This window comes from Bombus pascuorum, chromosome 10, assembly GCF_905332965.1.
Source record: "Bombus pascuorum chromosome 10, iyBomPasc1.1, whole genome shotgun sequence".
NCBI classification, from domain to species: domain Eukaryota; kingdom Metazoa; phylum Arthropoda; class Insecta; order Hymenoptera; family Apidae; genus Bombus; species Bombus pascuorum.
Window position 1 is genome coordinate 7,508,516 of NC_083497.1, and position 22,252 is coordinate 7,530,767.

Consider the following 22,252-nt stretch of genomic DNA (forward strand, 5'->3'; position numbering starts at 1 on the left):
CGCCGGTCGTCGCGTCGGTTGTCTTCATTTCACGGGGCTTTTTCCAGTAAACGGCATGATGGATGCGACGGCGAGAATGCAGTCGACGGGACAAGAAGAAGTCCAGCTGTACATTCTTACATAACAATTGCGAATTCAGCTAATAAATTATAACACGTCCTAAGTGTCTAAGCAGCGAGCGTCTATCGCAAAACCCTTGCGATATTGCCATCCGTCGGAAAAAGGGAAACGTTCACCAGATATGGAGCAAATACCATTTCCAAGTCAGAAGCCGAAGAAACGAAGAGTGAAAGGGAACTTTCTGAAATCCTTTCATTTCAGTAAAATTGCGGTTTATTGACACTGATGATTTAAAATTCGCTGCAGCGAATCGTCGCTAACAAAACGACCGATAAACGTTTTATACCTTCGCTTCGTGCTTTCTTCCAGTTTCCCCAGGAAGTAAATCCAACTTTCCATCCTCATGTAGAGGAAACCTAGTTCATAAAATTGGATAACCAGAACATTTGCATAGACGCACGATAAAAATGGTGTGGCAATAACGCAACCGAATAACGCACTGCAAATTCCGATCTGATTTAAACGAATCAGTCTCTTGGAATCAGAATCAGAGCGAACATAAAAGGATGAAGAGCCGGCGAGTGCATCGCGAGATACCGCTACGTCGAGTTTTAGCACTATCCCGCGTACCGGGATTACTTTCCTTTCCCCCGAACGATCTTTTTCGCGAACGGTGAACGGCACGATCGATGGCAACGGAAAAAATGCGGTCGATGCAGCAGGAAGGACGCAAGGTGGACACGGTCGAAGAGAGGGTGCAGCAGGGTCGCTGCTTTCCGTGAATGCCGGCGGCTTCGTTTGATGGTTTTTACCGAGAGTCCTGGATACCGCGCGTTCCTATAGCACGATTGGCTCCTTCCATGGGCCCCCGTTCGGTCATTGGTCCTTTCCAACAGGATCGTAGGTGCCCGTGGGACGACTTTAAACAGACGTCGTCGCCTTCTAAGTTGCTCTCCACCGCGATTCTTTTATACACGCCAGCTCCGCGATGTCGTCTATACGTGCACGGAGAAAACGACCGTCGACATTCTTCGGGCCACTCGCCGCGGCCAACCTTTACCAAGTTCGACTATGGCGAAAATGAAATAGTGACTGCGTCACGTCAAGCTTTTGACTTTTATGGCACACGAATTTTCTCATCGACGCTGAGAGAGACGCTCGAGCGTGGTCCCTGGTGTCGACGATTTTGGTCAATCAGCACGTGCACATTTATTCGTAGTGATCGAAATCGACGATAAATTTCATTCTTGGAGTATTTGTTTAACGGTGGAGTAATTTGGGCCTTGGGTGAGGCTAGCAATTTCTCTATGGATATATGAATTACTTTTCTTGGTAATGTGATTTGCATCTATACGAATATATTCTTTGTATCCATTTGAAATGCTTGTTCGGTGGAGTGATCTGGATCTTGGCTGTTCAAAGTATTTATTCGATGGAATAATTTAAATCTTTGGTGCTGCTAAGGAGGCGTAGAGATTTCTCCGTAAACATATAATGGGGTTTTAGAGAATTTTAGGAGAATTTTAGAAATATATGAATGTTATTTTTAACTTTCTATATTTATATTAGTATACCAGACTTTATGCTTTAAATTAAAGTTTTCGAACGTAAAGTCTCTCGCGTAATTAAAATTTTCGATGGAAAATTTGATAGCCGAAAGGTACGATATTTGTTTCGTGGAAGTTGATTATATTCGGAATAAGCGTTCGAGCGGTTCTGGTAAATTGTAAACCGCTTGATGTTATGAAAAGGAAGTACATAATGAGGGTTATTGCTAGCAATCGACTACTCGATATTCCGTTCTGCATTAAGACACGGAATTATGTTTAAAATCGAGGACCCAATTAGCCGAGGTGCATGCCATTAGGTCCATTCTGACGAATCAGGCGAACATCGTTCGATTCTGTGTGTATAAATCGTAACGTTAGAGGTTCTTTCGCGATGCTTAAAATGCAGTTTCGTTAACGAAACTTCGATCAAAGTCTCAGACGCGAATACGACTCGTATATGCGGGTCATGGTACTTGGAGGTTTTATGGAGTGCCATATAAAGTGGGATAAAGCTTCTGTTCCGCCGGCACGAACCGATTCTGGTATGCACGAGAGTTTGGTTCGCCACTTCCTGAAGAGATGGCGCCACTATAGCGGTCGATACGTCTTTCATAGTTCTTCGTGTACCAAGGTTAAAGAAACGGAACTGCCTACGATGAAGACATCGACGAAAATGCTACGATCGTTTAAAAATAACGAGAATTAATAATCGTAAATGGCTGTCTCACGTCAAAGACACAATTTGTTACATTTTAATCGCGATATAATATAATAAATATTACAAGTCGTACTATACTTAAACATTATTATATTATATGCATAAAGAAAGTCGATGTGAATGGATCGCGTTTGATGTTTTCAGTTTCCATGTTGTTTATTTGTTTTCGCGTGTGTTCAGCTAATGGCTGGATACACGCTTGATAATGCCTTTATATGGCCCGATAAAGCTCATATAGCTTTTAGCAATGAAATCATAATCGCGCGCGATCGCCCGACACGATGTATTAACTACATGCCAGCCCTGTTTGTAGCTACACGTAGATGCATAAACGGTTCTATTAATTATGTAGATGATGCTGTTGCGTCACGGATCGACGCTGAAAACACTCGACCGATTCCCATATACATCTACATGCGCGATATACAGAAGAGACGATGCCTGATATTCCTGCGAGAGAAATGGCTCGAAGAAGAAGAGGATTACCAGGTAGTTATCCCTTAAATGAACAGTTTTATAACAAAACTCGATATGAAAAGTGGAAATCTTGGCTAGATGTTTCTAACGTACATCTTCGTTTCTATCAATCGAAGATATCCTTAGTTAATCCTACGCCTCATTTATGTAGTTAATTGACAGCTATCAATTTATGAAATTGCAATATGAAATCTAGGAACCAGGTATGTTTCAAGGAAATCTCGATGATACGGAGTAAGACGGTAATATGTCAATTAGATTTTAATGAAAAGCCTTGAGAATCGATTAGATCATCGGTCTTGAGAACTTTACGTATGCCAACGGTTGCTTATCGGGTATTTTCAATTCGAGATGAGCAACGAAGACATAAATCAAGCTTGAAGCTTGAGAATTTCGTTGGACGTCAAGTTGTTACGCGAAAAGTACTAAACACGTTGATGAAGTGCTTACAAAACGTTGTCCAGAAGAGAGACAGAAAGGTAGAGGGGAGGAGGAGGACTCCCCTTGCTGTTCCTTCAATTCAATTGAATTCTATTCCAGCGTGCAGTTGATATCATTGAGGTCGCCACTTAAATCCTCATTGTCGTTCGTCGCTTATTGTTTCACCCTTCGTTCGGCTACCAACGAATGTACATACGTACGTTTCTCTTTCACATCCGTACCCGCACCTCTAACCGATCTAAAGGAGAGCCAGACTCGAGGGTCCAACCAGCTAAGAATTGAAACTGTCGTTGCGGATCGGAAAATGGCCGCTCTGGATAAATTACACGGCTTAGGAACATAGTTAAACGAATTTAAAATTGATACACATTTTATTAATCTACTGAAAATGTCATGCAAGACAATTTTTTAAAATGTACAAAGAGTTTTAGGTAAGATTAAAATACACAGGAGTTTCATTTAGTACGATAACCAGTAAGTAATTTTGTTAAAATATTCTTCTAAATACTAAATCAAAAATTCCCTGAAAAAAGGAAAAACAAAATCAAATAAAATAGAATAAAACATTCCAGTAAAAGATATTTCATACGCTTATTTGGTAATCGAATTTATTCCAAAATATTTCTCCCATATCTGCAACTTAGACAGCGTACCGTACGTGACTGAAAACACCGAACAATAAAGTCATTTGCACAGGCGATCCTCCAATTACAGCGAGCACCACAACACCGCAGACTCGTAATCCGAATCACGCATGAAAAGTAGATAGAAACGCGGCTGACGAAAGGACGGCAGCGGACGAAGAAGAGACGAACGAGCCTCTGGCGGTAACCAAAAATTTGGTCACCCAACCCCCTCTGTCTGCCTGAAGGGCTTCCCTCGACTTCATCACCGCTCGAGGACGCAGGTAGCGCCATCCGACTCGACGCTACTTGCCGCGTAGCGAATTTCAAGGAGTGCACTTCAGGGTCTTTCAACAGTGGCCGGTGCGCTGGAGAACCCTCTTCGTGTACCGTGAAGGCTTGGGTAGTTTCTGGCTGCGATGTTGTTGGCAACGGGGAATACCCCCGGCACCCCAGCCACATGGAAACGTGGACGGAATAATGGACGAAGTGAAGTGCGTCGCGGTTGCTCCCGAAGTGGGCATTGTTGGCCCACATGCTCGCTCGAACAAACCAGGTTGATCGACTTCGTAGGAACACATGGGAACGTCGACCGCTACTCTTTCTCCTTTCCGTCTCCTTCTTCCCCTTCGTTCTATTTTTTCTCACTTCTATTTCATCTACTTTTGTTTCGTCTCTCATATGTATACGTACGTATGCACGTCTAATCTAATTGTGGCAGTATTACGACCGCTTTCAAGAGTCTTCTATTCTACCCTTCCCTCTTGGTTCCAATCCAACAACATCTATTCCTTCGCGAAAACCTTATCAATGGTGTGATTGTATCAATAGGTACGATGTGATTTGCTTTTGGGGGGATCAAAGGAACGTGGAGTTGGAATCCGTTCTCTGTTGGGATAAGACTGGAGAATCCCGCAGTGGCTCGTGACGATCATGTAAAGTGAATTATCCTGTCTGATTATATCGTCATTGTCATTAGGTCCTGATCTCTATCGCCTTCTCTCTGTCCCAACCACCTACGGTGCCCCCGTTAACAATCCCACTTGATTCCGTCATTGGCGACGTTGGAGTTCCTGAATGAGTTCGTAACGAGATGCACAGCCAGAGGGCTGGCCCACGTCGGGGTTGCCAGCACGTGTCCTCAATGGACCAATCAAAGCTCACCCTCTTCTCTAGTCTAGTCTCTCTTGCCGACTCCCTATGCGTTCCTCTCTTCCCAAGACCAGGCTTTATGTACATTAGCCTAATACGATCTGCCCACGGAGGATTTTGTGGGTCGCCGTTGGGATCATCCTGTCATGGCGTGATTCCTCGTTCGTCTTGGGATTATTTTCTCACGTTTAGAAATCCATTATGAAATCTTAAAAGAATTAAGTTTACTCGTCTTAATCAAGTATCGTTTATAATAAATTTCTCAAAAGAAATGTTCTTGTTTCGAAGAAATAAATAAATTTTCCAAAATTGACAATTCTGGAATTAATTTGTCTTTATACCAACAATCATGGTAAAATAATACGTTAATGAATCTAATGTCCATATTAATTAAGTTAAATAAGTATCATTTAATGTAAACTCACCCCCTTCTTCAAGGGAATAAATAAATAATTTTCCCATACCTAAGAACTCCATTAGTCGTCACTATATTAATAATCATAATAAAATTCTATTTCTAAATCCATCCCTTTTATGAAGCTGTTGAATTCTTCTGATTTAGCGACTTCGAAATTAATCTCGTCAACTATAATCTCTATGTTAATGACCAACGATTATGTGAAGGTATTGCATCAACCTCATCATAAAATACTTTCTAATGAATACAGTAATGGAATTGGAATTAGAGGAACGAAATGACCAACGGATAGAGAATTGTGCACACACGTGTGATTATGTGTACGCGTTCACGCGGCAAATGCGTGTCCGCATAGAGCGTGAATGCATTTGAAAAGAATCTGATCTTGGAATCGGGACTTGTCGAATGGGATAGTTTAATTGTCGCAGGAGGGTGACATCGTGTACCGATGACGTTTCTGCGGCGACGAATTCCGTGGGGACAGCGCGCGATTCCAGTTCAGTGCATTCGTTGGACCCTGACGCGTGGACCACCAAATAAACGGACTTAATTTGCAATTTGACTTCTATAGCGACGCATCTCGGGTTTGTGGCTATAAAGTCGTTATTAAGATTCTATTATTACAAATCAGTGGAAAATAAAGATTTTCTTGAAAACGGAATGGAGATAATATTTAAAAGGGTAGCAATAAGGAAGCAGCTCTTCTTTTTGATTCCATGTCCGTTCTAATTCCACCAATTTGTATAAATCAACGAAAATCAACACAGAATGAGTCTATAAATTCCGATTAATATTCGTAGTGATAAAGTTGTGCACTTTTGAATATGAAACCTATAGCTTTCTTTTTCTTCTAATAAATACAATTTAAATACTCGAGTTGTTTTCTTATCGTTGTCAATTCTTCAAATTATTCGAGTATTTTTTAAGTTGTGGAAAAATAAATGGGAAATATATAGAGTTTTCGAAGCGATTCTATTAAGATGGAAATTAGAATGTAGAAACGAGAGCTCTCTAGCAGACGTTGCAAGTTTGAACGCCCCCTCCTCGGTTCCAGGAATAAATAATTGAACCTAATTTGCCCCGGCTGTGGTAGTTGTACGCGTAAAATCCGCTCAACGCGAATTTAGCCGGCGGAATCCGCAGCGTAACTGCAAAAACGAAAGAATGAAAAAAATAACCGCACTCGCCAGCCGTAAACCTCGAAAATTATAATTGCCACGCGGCGTAGGCAAGAACGCAATAACGCGAGTTCCAGTTGTAAAAGCACGTGGACACACACGCACGTCGCGTGTACACCAGGTAGGACGTAATACGCGTTCGTATATTCAAGAGATTACGGAAAGACGAGGAGTTGCGCAGTCCAGGGCTACAGCAGCACAGTGGCTCGGCCGACCACGATTGCGACACCTCCTTTTAACAACCACTCTCGACATCCAGGAGAAACTTGTGACATCAAAACTTCGGGCCGTGGTACGATTGCAGACTCCGCAATTCGACGATCCCATGAGCAGTCGAATGTCCTAGATTGAAAACCCTCGGTTCATCTCCTTCTCCAGATATTCACCTTACCTTCACGAATTATAGCTATTTTAGTCGAAAAGTTGCGTCATTGTGAATTAAGAAATTTTTTAAAAGATTATTTAAAACCTCGCGAGATTTTATATTTATCACAGAGCATAGATATAAAGAACCTTCTAGGATACACATCATATTATGTGCACCCAATATAATTAATTTCAACCCTTACTATTCTACAACCCGTGGAATTACGGATTCTTTCCAAATTTCTTAGAAAACTCTTCAAAAGTCTTACTTATCTGACTTTTATTTATTTCTTATTCAAGCGAAGGCATTCCTCGTCGCTTACAAATGCTTGTGTTAACCATCCTCGCTAATATTAATCAGAAACTCTTAAAACTATTCAGCCCTGAAAATTAGGAAATTTCTTGGACAGTCTTTTAAATTTCCTCGAGATTTACCACATAATTCGAAACATATTCTACTAGTCTACATTCTACTTTCAATAAAACCCTATGTATCCTTAGAAACTAAAATTCCTCAAAATGTTCTCGCTAAAATTTACTTTGTAGAAACCAAAGATACAAGGATCGTACACAGCAGCGATTGCTGGACATTCCCATCAACAGCGGAATACCATGACGACGGGCAACGTCCGCGAAAAGAACAAAAGCACTTTCACGTGTTGGGGGATAGACGCGGCTAATTGAAAAAATCTCGACGGACGCTCCAGTAACAAAACGTGACTTTCGGCGCGCCGCAGTTCGTGGAACGAGAACGGATTGGCTCGGGTTTCCACGGCGCGAAATAAAAGCCGCACGCGGAGTAGATTCAATCAGGCTACGAGGGGTTTGATGAGGGGTCCAGGGGGTGAGGGAACGCAGCATCGATGGGGAGAGTGGTGCGCGAGAAGCAGTCGGTTGAAGTGCAAACGCGAAGGGCTCCGTAAATGCGTTCACGCACATATACGGCGATAGGTTCAAGTCAGTACATCGAAAAAGGATAAACTATCGTCGCACACGCACGCACATTGTTCGTTCGTTCGTACGCGCTCTCCCTAATATCATAGGGTGCATTACGCGTTAAGTTAAGTTACACTTAAGGATGCTCGTTGAACAGGATTACGTATGTACATACACGTTAATGCACGCGTACCTAGTTGAGTGCGTATTGTCGCGCTGGAATGGGAATTAAACGAGTTTTATCTCGCGAATACTAATATCAGGGTGTCGTGTAACTTTCAGTTAATGCGTCTGAAAGTGAGTTTCTTTCGGTGACGATAAAAAGTCTCGGCTATTTTTCTGCTGCTAAATTTTGTTTTAATTAAAGATTAGGATGGATCTTTGTAAAGTTTCGAAGAAAAAAGGAACGACACGTTTTACAATAATTTAAGGATAATTTTGCAACGTATGATAAGTGTCACGTTAATGACTGAGAAATTATAATTGATGGATTTTTTGTGATGTAAGTACACGAAATGATCCACCGTATTTGTGTATTCATATTTTCCTAGAAGAGGGATTTTTATAAAGATTATTATAAATCTCTAAATGTTTACGTCTACGTAAGACAAGGTATTCTAACTGTTCGAAATGATATCCTGCATCTGCTCTGATCATCGATTATATTCACGTCTATTCGTGTAAAAAGATAGAGGTGCAAAGGGTTAATGTTTGAAGGCATACTGATTTCTATATCACAATTTAATTACGCTCACGCTCTCCTCAAATTAAAAATTTCATCACCTATATCACTTCCCTTCACTGAACCCTTCAATTTGAATTATACTCCTGAATCTTAACGCCAGCCAATTTGTCGTAACACAAAGTAAAGGCTGAATTAACGAGCAATCTAAATCTAGAAACCCATGTTCGCACGATTCCTCGGCTCGTTTCTTGTTCTCGTTCCACCGCTTTTTCCGTGAAATAAATCGCTGTTCCAACAAACTAGTTCGAATCAGAGGAAAATACGAACTCGGATAACAGCGTTCCTCTTCAATTTACTTACTTCGTAGGCTATATTCTCTGGATTCGCGTGGAGGTAGGATACTTTTCTTGGTAACGCGAATGCACGTATACTTTTTGTGCTTGGTACGCTGCCGGCTATGCTGCAATAGCATTAGGCCGGCCAATTGGACGCATCTGTTGACTGGTAACCGGGTGACCTCGCCTCTTATCAAATGCGTTGACACGATAGAAGTCGAGAGGTCCATTTGTTGGGCGTTAACGTTGCATAAAAGGATAAAAGGAACCAAAGCAACCGAGGGGGAAAACATGATACTGATTGCACCAGCCGATTGTCTCTTCGAGATCGACGATTTCGGTTCTTCCTAAGGGCTTCTCTTCTTTCTTCGTTTTCCAGATCACACGTCAATTAGACCATTACAGACTTGCAAGGAATAGCTTCTTTCAATCTTATCTCCCTTATTCGCTTATATATGCACACACGAGAAATTAACGCTAGAAGGACCGACGATTAAAATAGAAAATTTGCGTAAAAAAAAAGATCAAAATATACAAGGATAAAGAATAACGTGCAGTGTATATGTACAATAGGAGAATTATAAAACTTGTATAAAAAATTACGAATTAGTCATTTTGACCATTTCGATAATTCTAATATTAGCGAGCATCGGATAAATGAAATTTTTGTTTGCAACGACGGTAAACATAAATTTTCTGTGCTGTCAGGTCAATGTTTCCCAACATTGAGAAAGAGAAAAATTGATATATGATCGAGATATAATATTTGGCCCATATATCCGACGATGTTATAAGAATTTTATTTATCGAAGAGAAAGGGATGAAGGATAGTAATATAAAATTACACGAAACGCCTGATAAGATTAATTGCGTTTGCATCAGGCTTTCGTGAATATATTTCTTCAAGCGTTTCCGCTCTTCTTCGCTTAAACACAGGTAGACATACACTTATTTCGCGAAATTTAATTCTGGGTTACACTGATGGAGGGTAAAGACAGCCATGATTAATCAGTTCCATCATTGAAGGTTGTTCGTCGTTAAGACGTCGATGCCCGACATTGGAGAAGGGGAGGTGGAAAAGAAGTGGACTCAGGGAGTCGTTAATCGCGGAAATTCGGTGAAACCGTAATTAGCAGGACGATCGCCGTTATGGCGGGGCACGAAAGTTCGCCGGACCAGCAGCCTAATGAACTCGTTACATATTTACACGTTGTTCGTGCTTGACGGTCGGTTCGGGGAGCTCAGAAAACCACATCGAATTAAGAGGTCCTTTCGCAAATTGCAGACGGAACACGAGAGAGCGATTTAACCTTATCGATCCACGAACGACTTTCTGATCTGTTTTAACACCCACGTCCTGCCGCTAACGTTCTAGATAATGATACTGGACACGCCTGTTAAACCACTAATTTGAAACAATTTATATATATTTATATATACATTTATATATATATCTATATATATATGAATTAAACTAGCCTGTAATTTGCCACCGTGGGGTTCCGTTGTTGGACTGCGAAAACCGTCCGGTTTCTACACTTTTCGATACTTGACAGGCACGTGTGTTTCTTCTCTTCGTTCGTTTCCTTTGCGATGTCTTGGTAACGTAAGAAACATTGAACTGAGTTAGCTGTTTGAAATTTTTGCGAAGTCAAAGATACAATTATTTTGTCAAACAACGATCTGAATTTGGAGATATGTGGTTATATATATTTGCAGTGACGATTAAAATGAGAAGTATTTCACTTTTGCGAAATTAAAAATATTATATTAGACGTTATAGAGCAAGAAATACGACAATCGTAGGAAATGAAAACTTAAAGTCACGAATCTAACTTAGTGGTATCATCGATAATTTATGGAATCCGTATTTTTGTGAACATGACAATGAATCAGGATCTAGGTATTTATATTATCTATTAAATATCATGAAGAGTATTTTATTTTGTATATTTTATAAATACAAACCACACCTTAATCATCAAACCCATAAACTTCAAGAAGTTAAAACCTAAATGGGGCATTTAAACCATTTATAATACAATACTCCCGTAATTCCCAGAAAACTACATTCTCTTCGACGATTTCTTCCTCAAACCCGTTTCTACGATCTAATTGTCGTATCTGAGATTCAATTCGCCCCACCAGCCCCGTTTCTCTACGATTCCCTCACGAGTACAACGAGGTTCGCCAATTTGTCGTGGCATCGGTCGTGCTTCGTTCCACGACCGAAGCACTTCGACCACTCGACCGACGGTCCCACACGTGCAAACGCGTCCGCGTAAGCATAGAACGCAATACGCGTGTATGCGCGCGTGTTTGTGTGTCGTGGGGTTAATTGAATCAAGCAGCACGCAACCAGCTCTGTATACACTGCCGGGTCATCCGAGGTCAAATCGGTAATGGGCTGACCCTTAATTCGCCATGTGGCTGACCACCGAACGCCGATACATCGTCGTCGCTCCGGTTCCTTCGACATGCGACCCATCCTAGATTCCCGCTGACCTTGAACTGGAAACACTGTCGACGACACGGTGGATCCATGCCAGCTCGTTCGGCACGAAACCCACCCCCTCAGGTGCTATCTCGAATCCTCCGTGTGCTTGGATCGATTCCGATCTACCTTCGAGAAAGTCTGGTAGCGATAGAAATTCTTTTATTGGATTCTTAGAGTTTGTGGAATTTTTTGAGAATAAATTTCTATGATCCTTTTAAAAATAAGTAGTTGGCACATTGATTTGGGATATTTGTAGCGATTGAAATAAGAGCGAAGCTGCGTCTTTTCATGATGATCCAGGGAAATTTGCTAACATCAGGAGCGCTAACCTTCTCAAACTAGCGGACTTCAGATTCTTTGTTTGTTTAATTGATAAAAATATACAAGCGCTTTTGGGGATATTGGTATTGATTTTTATGATCTCCTTAAAGATTGACAATTCTTATACTGCAGCTGAATACTGATCTTACGGTCTTAAACATTTATGCACATGTTGGTGTTTCCTATCAGTAGGCGATATCAGAATAACACCGGTTATTTCTGCCTTTAGGTGTTTCTGAGAATATCGGATGATTTGTAATGAAACCGACCATCGTTTGCGAGCTCTAAACGAAAGATTGTACAACCGTTATACAGAATAAAATAATACATATGGGACCGAACGATTTCTTATAAATAATTTGCTGAAAAGAGGCACATCTTCCTGAACAGTTAGCAACATGTTAGCTGCTCGTTCCTCGAGAGAACGTTAAATCGCGATCAGACTTTTTATCCTGTAGCCAGACAAAAATAAACGAAGTCGACGGAACGACGTTAAAACTGAACGACACCGAGGTCGATCACGCTCGAGGAGGAGGATCACGTGGACGACCATTTTAATATATATATACAAAATATATATATACCATACGACAATGTCGATCGCATTTCGCGTACGGTGTACGGTATCTTAAACGTTTTACAAGAAAGCGAGTCGTAGTCCGTGGAGCAACCGCGAGAACCGTGATTTTAGGGGCGGCGATCATCCGTGAGGCAAGCCGATAAAGAGCACCGCGCTCAATTCCGGGAATTGAATTACCGAGGCGTGGCGCGTAACATGTTTAATATCTTCATGCGGCGGAATTCCGAATCGATGGAAAAAAAGAGTGTATAGCGGCTTGATCGTAACCGTGGATACAATGTCCGGGGAGGAAATTACATGTTGCTATACATTGTATTACATGGTATCTGACATTGATTCCTCGAATCTGCATGCTTCGAACCTTAATCATCTGCCGAATCGACACCGTCTTCATGTGACATGGTTGCGATACGTTGCATCGCAGGAGAACACCGGCTACCACCTTCTGGAGAACCAGGTGAACCAAGCAGTCGAGTGTGACCAATAATTCTTGATTAGAAAGCCGACTCTCATCGGATGCGAAGGCGTACGTTCTAGTGGTGAGAAGAAACTGCGAAGCAACCACAGAAGAAGAACTGTGAACGAACGTTAGGAGAAGAGAGAGTGTGGCCGAGTCTGATTCGCCGGAGAGACCACTCGGAGAGAGGATCCATCAATCACGAATGTCCCGCACCTCGAGAGTGCTGCTTCTCGCCGGTAGCAAGAAGCTGCAGAATCTCGTAGCTTTTACAACGACGTCGCGGAGGAAGTCAGAATCCATCGTCGAGAGCCCGGTTGTTCCAGGGTCACGGTGCAAAAACCGCGTAATAATCCGGCTGGTCGTTGTGTGCTTCGAATCGACCAGCAGATAATATTGTTTCTGTTTTCAAGCTATATAACAGAACTTGGTCGGAATCACGCGAAACTGGGATATCTAAAAAGAAGGAGAAAGTTTCGACACGGTTTTTCTCTGTCGCGTAGGTTAGCGATGATCCACGCTACAACTTCGAGCTGTTTGATATTTTGTATCTCAAGGGAAATAAGATTCCAGTAGAGTTCTACTTATCTGAATTCGTTAGCAAGCAAACAGTTTACGTAATAGGATTTCGTTAGTTCTTCTCGCTATTTATCTTCTTTCGGTCATGTAATAGGATCGGTTAGTTCAATAAGCAAGAGTTCGATTAATCTAGCAATAATTTGCAGTATATTGCAATGTTTTGCAGTATACTGTAATCATTTTTTTCATAATTTCATAGCATTCATTCTGTGACATAAAATATTGAATAAATGTAATAAATATACGACCACGATGACAAATCACGTAAAATTGGTATTGCACGAAACATGCTACGGGTAAACCTTCTAAATGAATTTCACATGAAGTTTCTCTTGCACCATCGCCATTTTAAACGAGAAAAGTAGTCCAAACACGTTTCTAACGTAAAATCGGTCTAAAAAAATAAGCGTCGTCGTAACTCTTGGCACAAGAATAAGAGACCAGAGGGTCTTTTAATAGCGTATTCTTTTCAATTGATAAATGAGGGTTCATGCTGCAGATAACTGCGCCTTATTGTCGAAAGGATTAACCTGGTCACCGGAATAGGAGAGATTTTTTCACCGTGACGAAAGGATCGAAGTCGTGGACAGAGAAAGCCTCGATGTGGCAAATGGAAAAAGAGGAAAACAGGAAAGGTGAGGATGGTCCAATGTCGGAGGGAAGGAAGACGAAGAGGACGGAGGCCGACTATCTCGGAGGCGAGATTGTGTGTTAATGTATGGCTGGCATTCGGACGACAACCGTGACAAATTGCTTTATTAGGTTGGCAGCCCGGGAGCCTTTCCACTCGCGGCTCGCACCTCAGGGCCGCTACTCATCGTGATTGTACGCTCTATTCTCCTCCACCTCTGTTCCTTCTTCTTCTGCGTCGCCCTCTTCTTTCAACACGCAGTGGAAGACCAACGTAACACGCGGCTGGATGAATGGATGAACGAGAATCCTCGCCGCGGGAGGCCGATGCTTTTTTGAAATCGAACCGAATCACCTTACCTCACGGTCCACGGCTACGCGACTCTATTTCGCCGATTTTGCTGTTTTTCAGGGAAATCAGTCGATCGAGTTGTTCCTCTTTCCTTGTCAAATTAATTTATTCAGTATTTATTGCTCTGATTTACATTCGTTTTGTTCGGAGGATTATGCGTTATGGGTGGATGTTACATTGCCACGAATACTCAACAACTACTGTGTAGAATGTCGAAGACTATGTGTATCACTGTGAAATAAGAAGATGCTTGATGTTCAGAGACATTTGGAACATCGATGGATTTGTTAATGGAAATAGCGAGACTACTTTTGTAAATTTATAGCAGAGCAGCCATATAGAAATAAGTAGCCAATTATTATTCATATAACTATTGTATAGTATAAAGGATCATGAAATATGAAGAACATAGTTGTGAATAGAGAATAATGGATGACAAAGAAGCAGCAACTTCCAGCAATATATTATATGTAGTAGGAAATATCACATGGAACTGACTATGAGCAGTACTAATGCACCTATTCAATCCAATATTCCTTACATAAATCTTGGAACAAGGGAACAAAAGTTTCATAATTGAAACAATATCAAAATTTATATAATAACAATTTAAAATCTTTTACACCAATATATTAATCGATACAAACTTGATTATTGCAACGAAACGATATCTACTACTTCCTCGTGTATCGTGTAAAACTTGAAAAGGACCAACTGATCATTGGCTGATAGTTTCCCTGTATTACGGGTCCAGCAGCAACAGTAGTCATGGAGTCCAGGAAGCTGGGTCGAAAAGATCGGGCCACTATTACGTCACCTGGCCAAGGTTGCCACCTTGCAGCTCGCGTCCGCACGGCAATCGAGGCGAAGCTGCGGATTATTAATGTTTGCGTCGGGTCGTTAATGGATCGGGGTCTCCCATTCGAACACGGGGAACGTAGAATGCGGGTCCAGCTGTGAACGCGTTATAAGATCCTTTTTTGCGCGGTACAATGTCCTGGCGACTCCCGGATGCGGCATCATTAAGTCACCTCCCTCCTTACCTTTCCCACTCGCGCCCCCTTTTCCTTCTTCTCTTCGTTCTGTTCCGCCACTCGGACTTTTGTAACGTGCTTCGATGCCGGCCCGGAGAGATCCCCGGCCAAGTAGAATCGAATATCGACATGCCAGTCTCGTGACCTCCCTCGGCTTCTTCCTTTCGCTAGGTTATTAACTCTCGCCGGGATAATTAGCCACCGTTACTTAAACCAAGTCAACTACCTAATGATCTATCGTCACCTTCGCCTGGCTCTTCTCTTTCCCTCTTGCCTTTTTACCTTTTTCTCTCGGGCCTCGTGCTTCTAGAAGTCTAACAACCACGAGCTCGTTTCAGGCTACACCTCGGGCTCGTTACGTTGCCTTTATTCCACCTGTTAGTCCAGTCTCACCGAATTGCCCGCTCGAAATTGACGCGAGACTTGTTTGAAGATCATTAACGGTTACCTTGCTGGACTCGAGGCGACCGCCTTTTCGGGCACTGTGCGGAGCGCCAGGCATTTTGGCCAGGGCTTGACGAACCGTCATGAGCCGTCTCTCCGTCCTCGAAATTTCCTTGTATACGTTAAATACCTCGTACGCGATCTATTGCCATGTTTAATCTTGGCTTGGTATTCTGTGCTATCTAGATACAACATTTGTGTTATTGTTTCTTATTCTAATTTATGTTATTTCTTTCTTTCACTAACAAATGGAAATGAAGAATTTTTCCTTTATTTTTTTCGTTAATTATTGACAGCGTATTGCGTAGTTTATTCTATTTATTTCTTTTATCTGTATCGCTGGCAGTAATCAAGCCAAATATATTACGACATTTAGGAGTCATTTTGTTCATTTGTTAATGCTTGGAAGTTTGTTATTCGTTCCTCGAGTTCCTAGTGTTGTACACGTAATATCTACTTAAATAAATATTACATAGTTTGTTCAGTTTATTTCTTTCGTTTAAAGTAAATAATCAGCGCAAATATACATTTGCATATGCCCACGAGACCTAGGTATCATCTGGATCATTTTGAATTTGTCAATGAATGGGATTTTGCTATCTATTCGTCGAATCCGCATCTACTGGACATCCCATAAGTACCAATTTAAACGTGGAACCTAAAGTCGTAAGCACATAGATCATGTTTCATTTAGATATGTAGCCTCGCGATTTTCATTCGTGACGAATTGCAGGGCTGATAGGGATGTTTGCGTCAGTAGGATCGAGCCTGGTGTTGATTTTAGGGCTATCAGACATCGTCTAAAGTCAGACGCGTGCGATTGGACCAAATGCTATAAGTGGAACATGGGAACAGTCCGGATTTCTGGTCCACGATCACGTCGCGCACGTCGGGCTCGTCAACGAATAGATAACGAAGGAGAATGAGCTAGTTGAGGCGGTTTGATACATCGGCGACATCGCCGCAACATTCATCTGCATAATTCATTCTTATCAGTACGATTCCCTCAAGCAGGGATTCTCAACCATCGGCCAACAATTCCTATTGAAAAATTAACCAAACTTTCATATTCATTTACTACGCTCGAAAGATTATCGCGCGGAGAAGTTAAACAGGAAATTTCATTGAATTTTATTTACTGACAAAACTAAGGATTCGATCTGTTGTACCTAAAATCGATATCTATTTGTAACAGGAAACAGTGTTCGCTTATCCTGTTCGATTCTAGAGTAATAAGCGCGGACCGGAATAAGAGACGAACGTTCCAGTTTAGCGAGGCCTCTTTCGGTAGAATGCCGGCGTTGTTAACATCGTTAAACTCGGCTGAGTCTTGGTGGACAGGCAAGCTGGTCAAAGCGACGCCTTTGACGCGATGGCACGATATATTAAGAGTGGTTCACAGGTCGCGGGATTCGCGTTCTCCGCACGTAAGAATAAGACGCCCACCGTATTTACCCGCTCTGAATTCCTGAGTCGCGGTTCGCCCCCTCGCGAATTGTTGCGCAGCGCAAACCCAAACTCTTAACTCTTAAGCTCGCATGACTCGCCCGCCCGCCAATCTACAGGGTGTCCTTTAATCTCTATCTTGTCAAAATTCAAAGATCCTCGGTGTATTATAGCTTAAGGAGAAACTAGAAAATTGTTGTAGAAAAATATATACATTTCTGACGAAAGTGTCAAATAATAGGTGTCTTTAAAATGATCCAATGATTCTTCTAAGTGCGTCTCTGTAACGTAGAAAATTAATGAAATGACATTTTATAGCTGCGTGTTTGTATCTTTTATTTGGTCGGATGTTCATTATGATCGCTGAAAATTGATGTCCAGTTGTGACAAGATTTTTATTTTCCTTTCTACTTTAGGATGAATGGCGTCGTTCCGGCAGGCCGAAGATAAATCGAGATACTTCAAGAACACCCCGTACCTACACAGATGTTTAAGAGCTAAGCAACTACTCAGAGCGAGTGAGTTGATGCGAGCCGCGTATCACGAGAAGGAAGTTCAATTTAACCCAATAAAGGACAATCAGAGGCCGACGGCGACCAGAGACGAATACCTACTACTCCTCTGATGGCTAAACGGATCGACCGAGGGACTTCGCCTTCAGGTCTTTTCGGCTCGGAAGATGGAAAACTCGTCGACGTGTTCAGACATCGTACCTACCAACGTCTTATCGCAGACATCCTTTCTGTTAGGTTCGTGCATATGAAATATCTCTTTTCCCATGTGGTACTGTTACCAGTGTTTTATTTTATCGTTAATTATCGAATATAATAAAGAAGCAGCAATTTGCTATAAATCATATTATTTAATCCTGAGTGGTAGGTACTATGTCATAAAGAAAATATTGATACGTCATTATCAGTTGTCAGGAGTAACTAGAATATTCGTATGATGTCCTTACGTGAGTTTCGTTTTGGAAAAGGTACCCTGAAAGCGCTTGAAACAAGTGGAGAAAGTTAAAGATATTCTGTGTCCCAATGAAACAATTTTTAATTGATAATAAATTATTCTATAAAAGAAATTATAACAGATTTATTTCAAGAATCGTCGAATTTAAAAATCGATAATTTTTATTAATCTGAAATAATGAAACTAATCCGTCGTACATGCATTTGATTAAATTTACAAAAAGAACGTATCCAGTAACTTAATGTTATTCAATTAATTTATTGATTCGAACAATAGCATCGCATACGACTGATCAACAGTTTGTTTACCGTTTAATACCACAGATCCATCTGTTCTCGATATCCAGGCTACGTTTTCCTTTTATACAACTAGAATAGTTCGCCAGAGGAGTTTTCGATTGGCAAATGGGTATTACAGGCTTAGGGAGTTGGCGAAAATGGAAAAGGCCAATTCAGTTCATTCTTCGGGTTCGCCGCTCCGCGAACGACAAGGAGCATCTAGTTCACGATCCAATGGACCGTGAAGTCTGTGACATGGACCAAGTGGAATTTTCGGTCAGTGTGTTTCTTACAAAAGGCCGCAAAAAGCCCGCAAAAAGGCTGCAACGATCCGCTGTGAGAAAGGAAAGGGAATAGAATGGCTCAACGACGGGACTTGAAGCATTCAATGATGCTGATTCGTGATCGCTGATCGGAAACATCGATTTTGACAGGGTAGGAAAGTGGTAAACAAAGCGACAGATGATTTACAATTTCGTACAGTTCCTTACAGTTTTATTAATATTAATAACAATTGAAGGTAAACTGCACTTTCTTTATTTGCAGAGTTCGTTATATTTTAAGTTACAAATAGTACATAGGCTTCTTAACACATTCACTGCTACTAGTGCGTGTGGTGTACCGATTCGATTGTTTAAATACAGGCAAATTATCGCCTAAAATAAAGAAATTTCTGGTAGAGCGAAGAATGTAATTGTAGGGACAGGTGATCGTGTTTCAGTAACAGAAAGTGTGTTAGAGGGGTAACATTTATTATATATTCTTTACTTATACCATTAGAAACAGAAGAGACTCTTATTTATATACATAGAAGCTTTCATATTTTACCTTTTAGAGGGACTTAACCTTCTAATTATATTTTATATTTTACATTTGTATTTTAATATTTCACAATTCTCTACCATTATTCAAATTTCATTCTTATTTTCAACCCTTAACTATACATCTCCGTATCTTTACGCGGAGCCTTTTAAATTATCAAACATTTTATTTACTAAATCATATGCAATAAAAGTTAATCCAATATATCTATCAGATAGTTTCAAGTTTCTTACAACTGCTCGAACTTCTTCGTCTCTAGTTAACGCTTTCACATTCCCGAACTGGCATAGTCCAGTCATTAAAATCTCGCGACAATATTGCCTAACCCCCCGAAACATGGGTTGGCACTCGCAGCGAGACACAAATTAATTATCATGCATTGATAACGACGTGTTACAAGAGCAGACAATCAGGGACCAACGGTGTCTCCAAAATCTCACGGGGTTCATTCACGGTGTCGTGGAAAGAGCGAGGGCTATCTATGAAATTAGCGGGGGTTCGGCTTTAACCCTCCCCATGGATGGATAAGGGGGGTTGAGCATTAGCGATTATACGCACCGCGGAGTCCATACATCGGGTGTCTCCGTGTGGAACTAAACAGACAAAATGGCCACACTACGGCTCACCCTCGATTCCGTTTTCCTTTTACGAGCCACAGTGGCCGTCTCTTTTCATCCTTCCTCCCTTCCTAGGAGTTTCTCCTTTTTACCTACAAGGCATTACCACGACAAGGAAGAGGCGAGTCACGAGATTTTCGAAAGTGCTCTCTCGCCTCTTTTCCTATCTCTGTATGCAGTCGCGTCTGTGGAAAGCGTACTGCACGCTCCATCAACGTGTGGTATTTCTCCTCTGTTGCATTTTACATCTCGATATCGTCGTAAGATCTATCGAAAGGCGCATTATTTGCATTTTACTGATGTGAATGGAATAGTAGCGGGAGATGGATGATTAAATTACCCGGAGAGGGGTTACTTTTTTCCTGAGATTATCTCGACCGATTATCTACTGCAATAATGTTCAATAACGTGATATTACTCGGGCAAAGTCGAGAGCTGTGTGCAATGTTTTTATCAGTTTTATGCGATTCAAAGATTGCCAAGTGTCGAAGGAAATCCGGTAATGAAATTAGAAAAGAAAAGCTTCTTACGTTGGTTCTTCTAATCTGGTTGTTGAAACGATTTATAAAGTTTACAGTAGCATACAAGACATGAAATAGTATAGTGTCTCTTCTAGTGGATTTCCTAGTTGGCTACTTTCCAAGTATTAAAGATTATAAGGTAAAACGTATTCGATAAGAACATTAGAAAATGGAACTTTACCACAATTTTATTGATTCATTTGATTGATCGCAAAATAGATGCTAGTAATCGTTTCCTTATCTTTCTTTTATTCTTACATTTATTTTTACAAAATCAGCTTTTAAGCGAAAGGCGTGCCCATAATCACGAAGCAGATACATGAAAATATTCTAAAACGTGTACACATTTACAGTCCATAAAATACTAGGTACGTAAATTAATTTTTACACCTGAAACGAAGCTGATTTAATCCATGGAAACATCAGATTTCAAATCAATTCTTACGAAGTTGCACGCAAATGATAAATATTTGAAATTAAAACACAAATGTTTAAACGCGAGCTCTTTTGTTGGTAGCTCTCTTCCATCGCGTCTTCGCTTCGTTGCTCTTGCAAAATCACATTTCAAAGGAGCGACGGCTCCATCAAAATAGGGACATATGTTGATCGACGGTCCAGAAGAATGTCCCGAATGGGCCCTTGTCACGGTGTGTTGCGGTATGCATCGACAAACGAAAGTAGCTTCCCGCGGCGGCTAAGATCGGTGTCATCCCCTTAAGTGGGGACAATGGGGCTAAATCCGATTTTCGAAATGATCGCGTTAAACGTGCCCAGGGATTTACGGAGGGCGGATGCTCTTCTCAATAGCCGATGTTTACCGGTCCCAATGGAAAGGGATTACACCGTGCATATCCACTGCACGGGAAAGAGTGTGCTCCGACGAACTCCCGCGGCGCCAAAGAGGGGATGCTCGAAAGTCCGCGCTGCAGGGTGCATGAGGCGTGATCTTGTGCAGTTCTTGGGATACCTTCTCCATCGAGCTGCAATTTTAACATACATAATAAAATTAGAGCAACCACTGATTATCTCACATGTCGTGGTGCAGGTTTTGAGAATTCTGTCATCGTTGCGGTATATATTGAACGATATATAGCGATTTTTATTTAAACTTTGGGCTCAATTTTTGAATGAAACTTACAGAAATAGAGTGGAGAATGTTTACTTTTGTTAATGTGGATGGAATTTATAATTGTCAAATAAAATACAAATATTTATTCGTTATGGTCTGGCTATCATACCATTCATTTCGATTGGAATGTAAGAAACGAACAGTTATATGAATTAATATAATAGTTAAATAAACAGCGGTCAGTTGAGTAAACTAATGCAATTCCTTCATTAGATGCGTGGTATGCAATATTCATTTGGCATGCAAATATCGAAGTATATATATTGCATTACATCTATATCTGTGTAATGAATTATATGAAAGTTATTTTTGGAAATGTTTATGAAAAGAATTCTATCTGTCAAATTAACCGCGATCTTCGCGATCTTAAAAAGTTATTCAGATACTTGACGATATTTTGAGATCTTACTTCTAATAATAGAAGAAGTTCACACATTTCGTAATATTAGAATCTTCAATTAGCAATACGAAACAAGATTATAATCGCAACATGTATCATTTTTGTAAAGCAAATATAAATATAAGAATTATGCTACAGTTACTTAAATCAAAAATTCCGCTTCGTTTTATGTCATAGTTGGAGGAAAGGTAAAAATCGATGAGCGAATTCCCGATTAGCATCCCGAGTAGTTCTTTGAAA

The 22,252-nt window shown here is 41.0% G+C and overlaps 1 protein-coding gene across 9 annotated transcripts in view; it reads left to right on the plus strand.

Annotated features, from left to right (window-relative positions):
• LOC132911344 (uncharacterized) overlaps positions 1 to 22,252 on the plus strand; it is a 129,846-nt gene that overhangs the window by 55,726 nt on the left and 51,868 nt on the right. For 3 of the 9 annotated variants that reach the window (XR_009658971.1, XR_009658969.1, XR_009658968.1), the window contains 2 exons: positions 17,696 to 18,028; positions 18,663 to 21,697. The gene's annotated coding sequence lies outside the window, so the exon portion shown is untranslated. Of the gene's footprint in view, positions 1 to 2,680; positions 3,718 to 11,442; positions 11,578 to 16,367; positions 17,261 to 17,695; positions 18,029 to 18,662; positions 21,698 to 22,252 lie in introns of those variants that run through there. The other 6 variants (XR_009658974.1, XR_009658973.1, XR_009658970.1 and 3 more) reach the window with 6 other exon arrangements.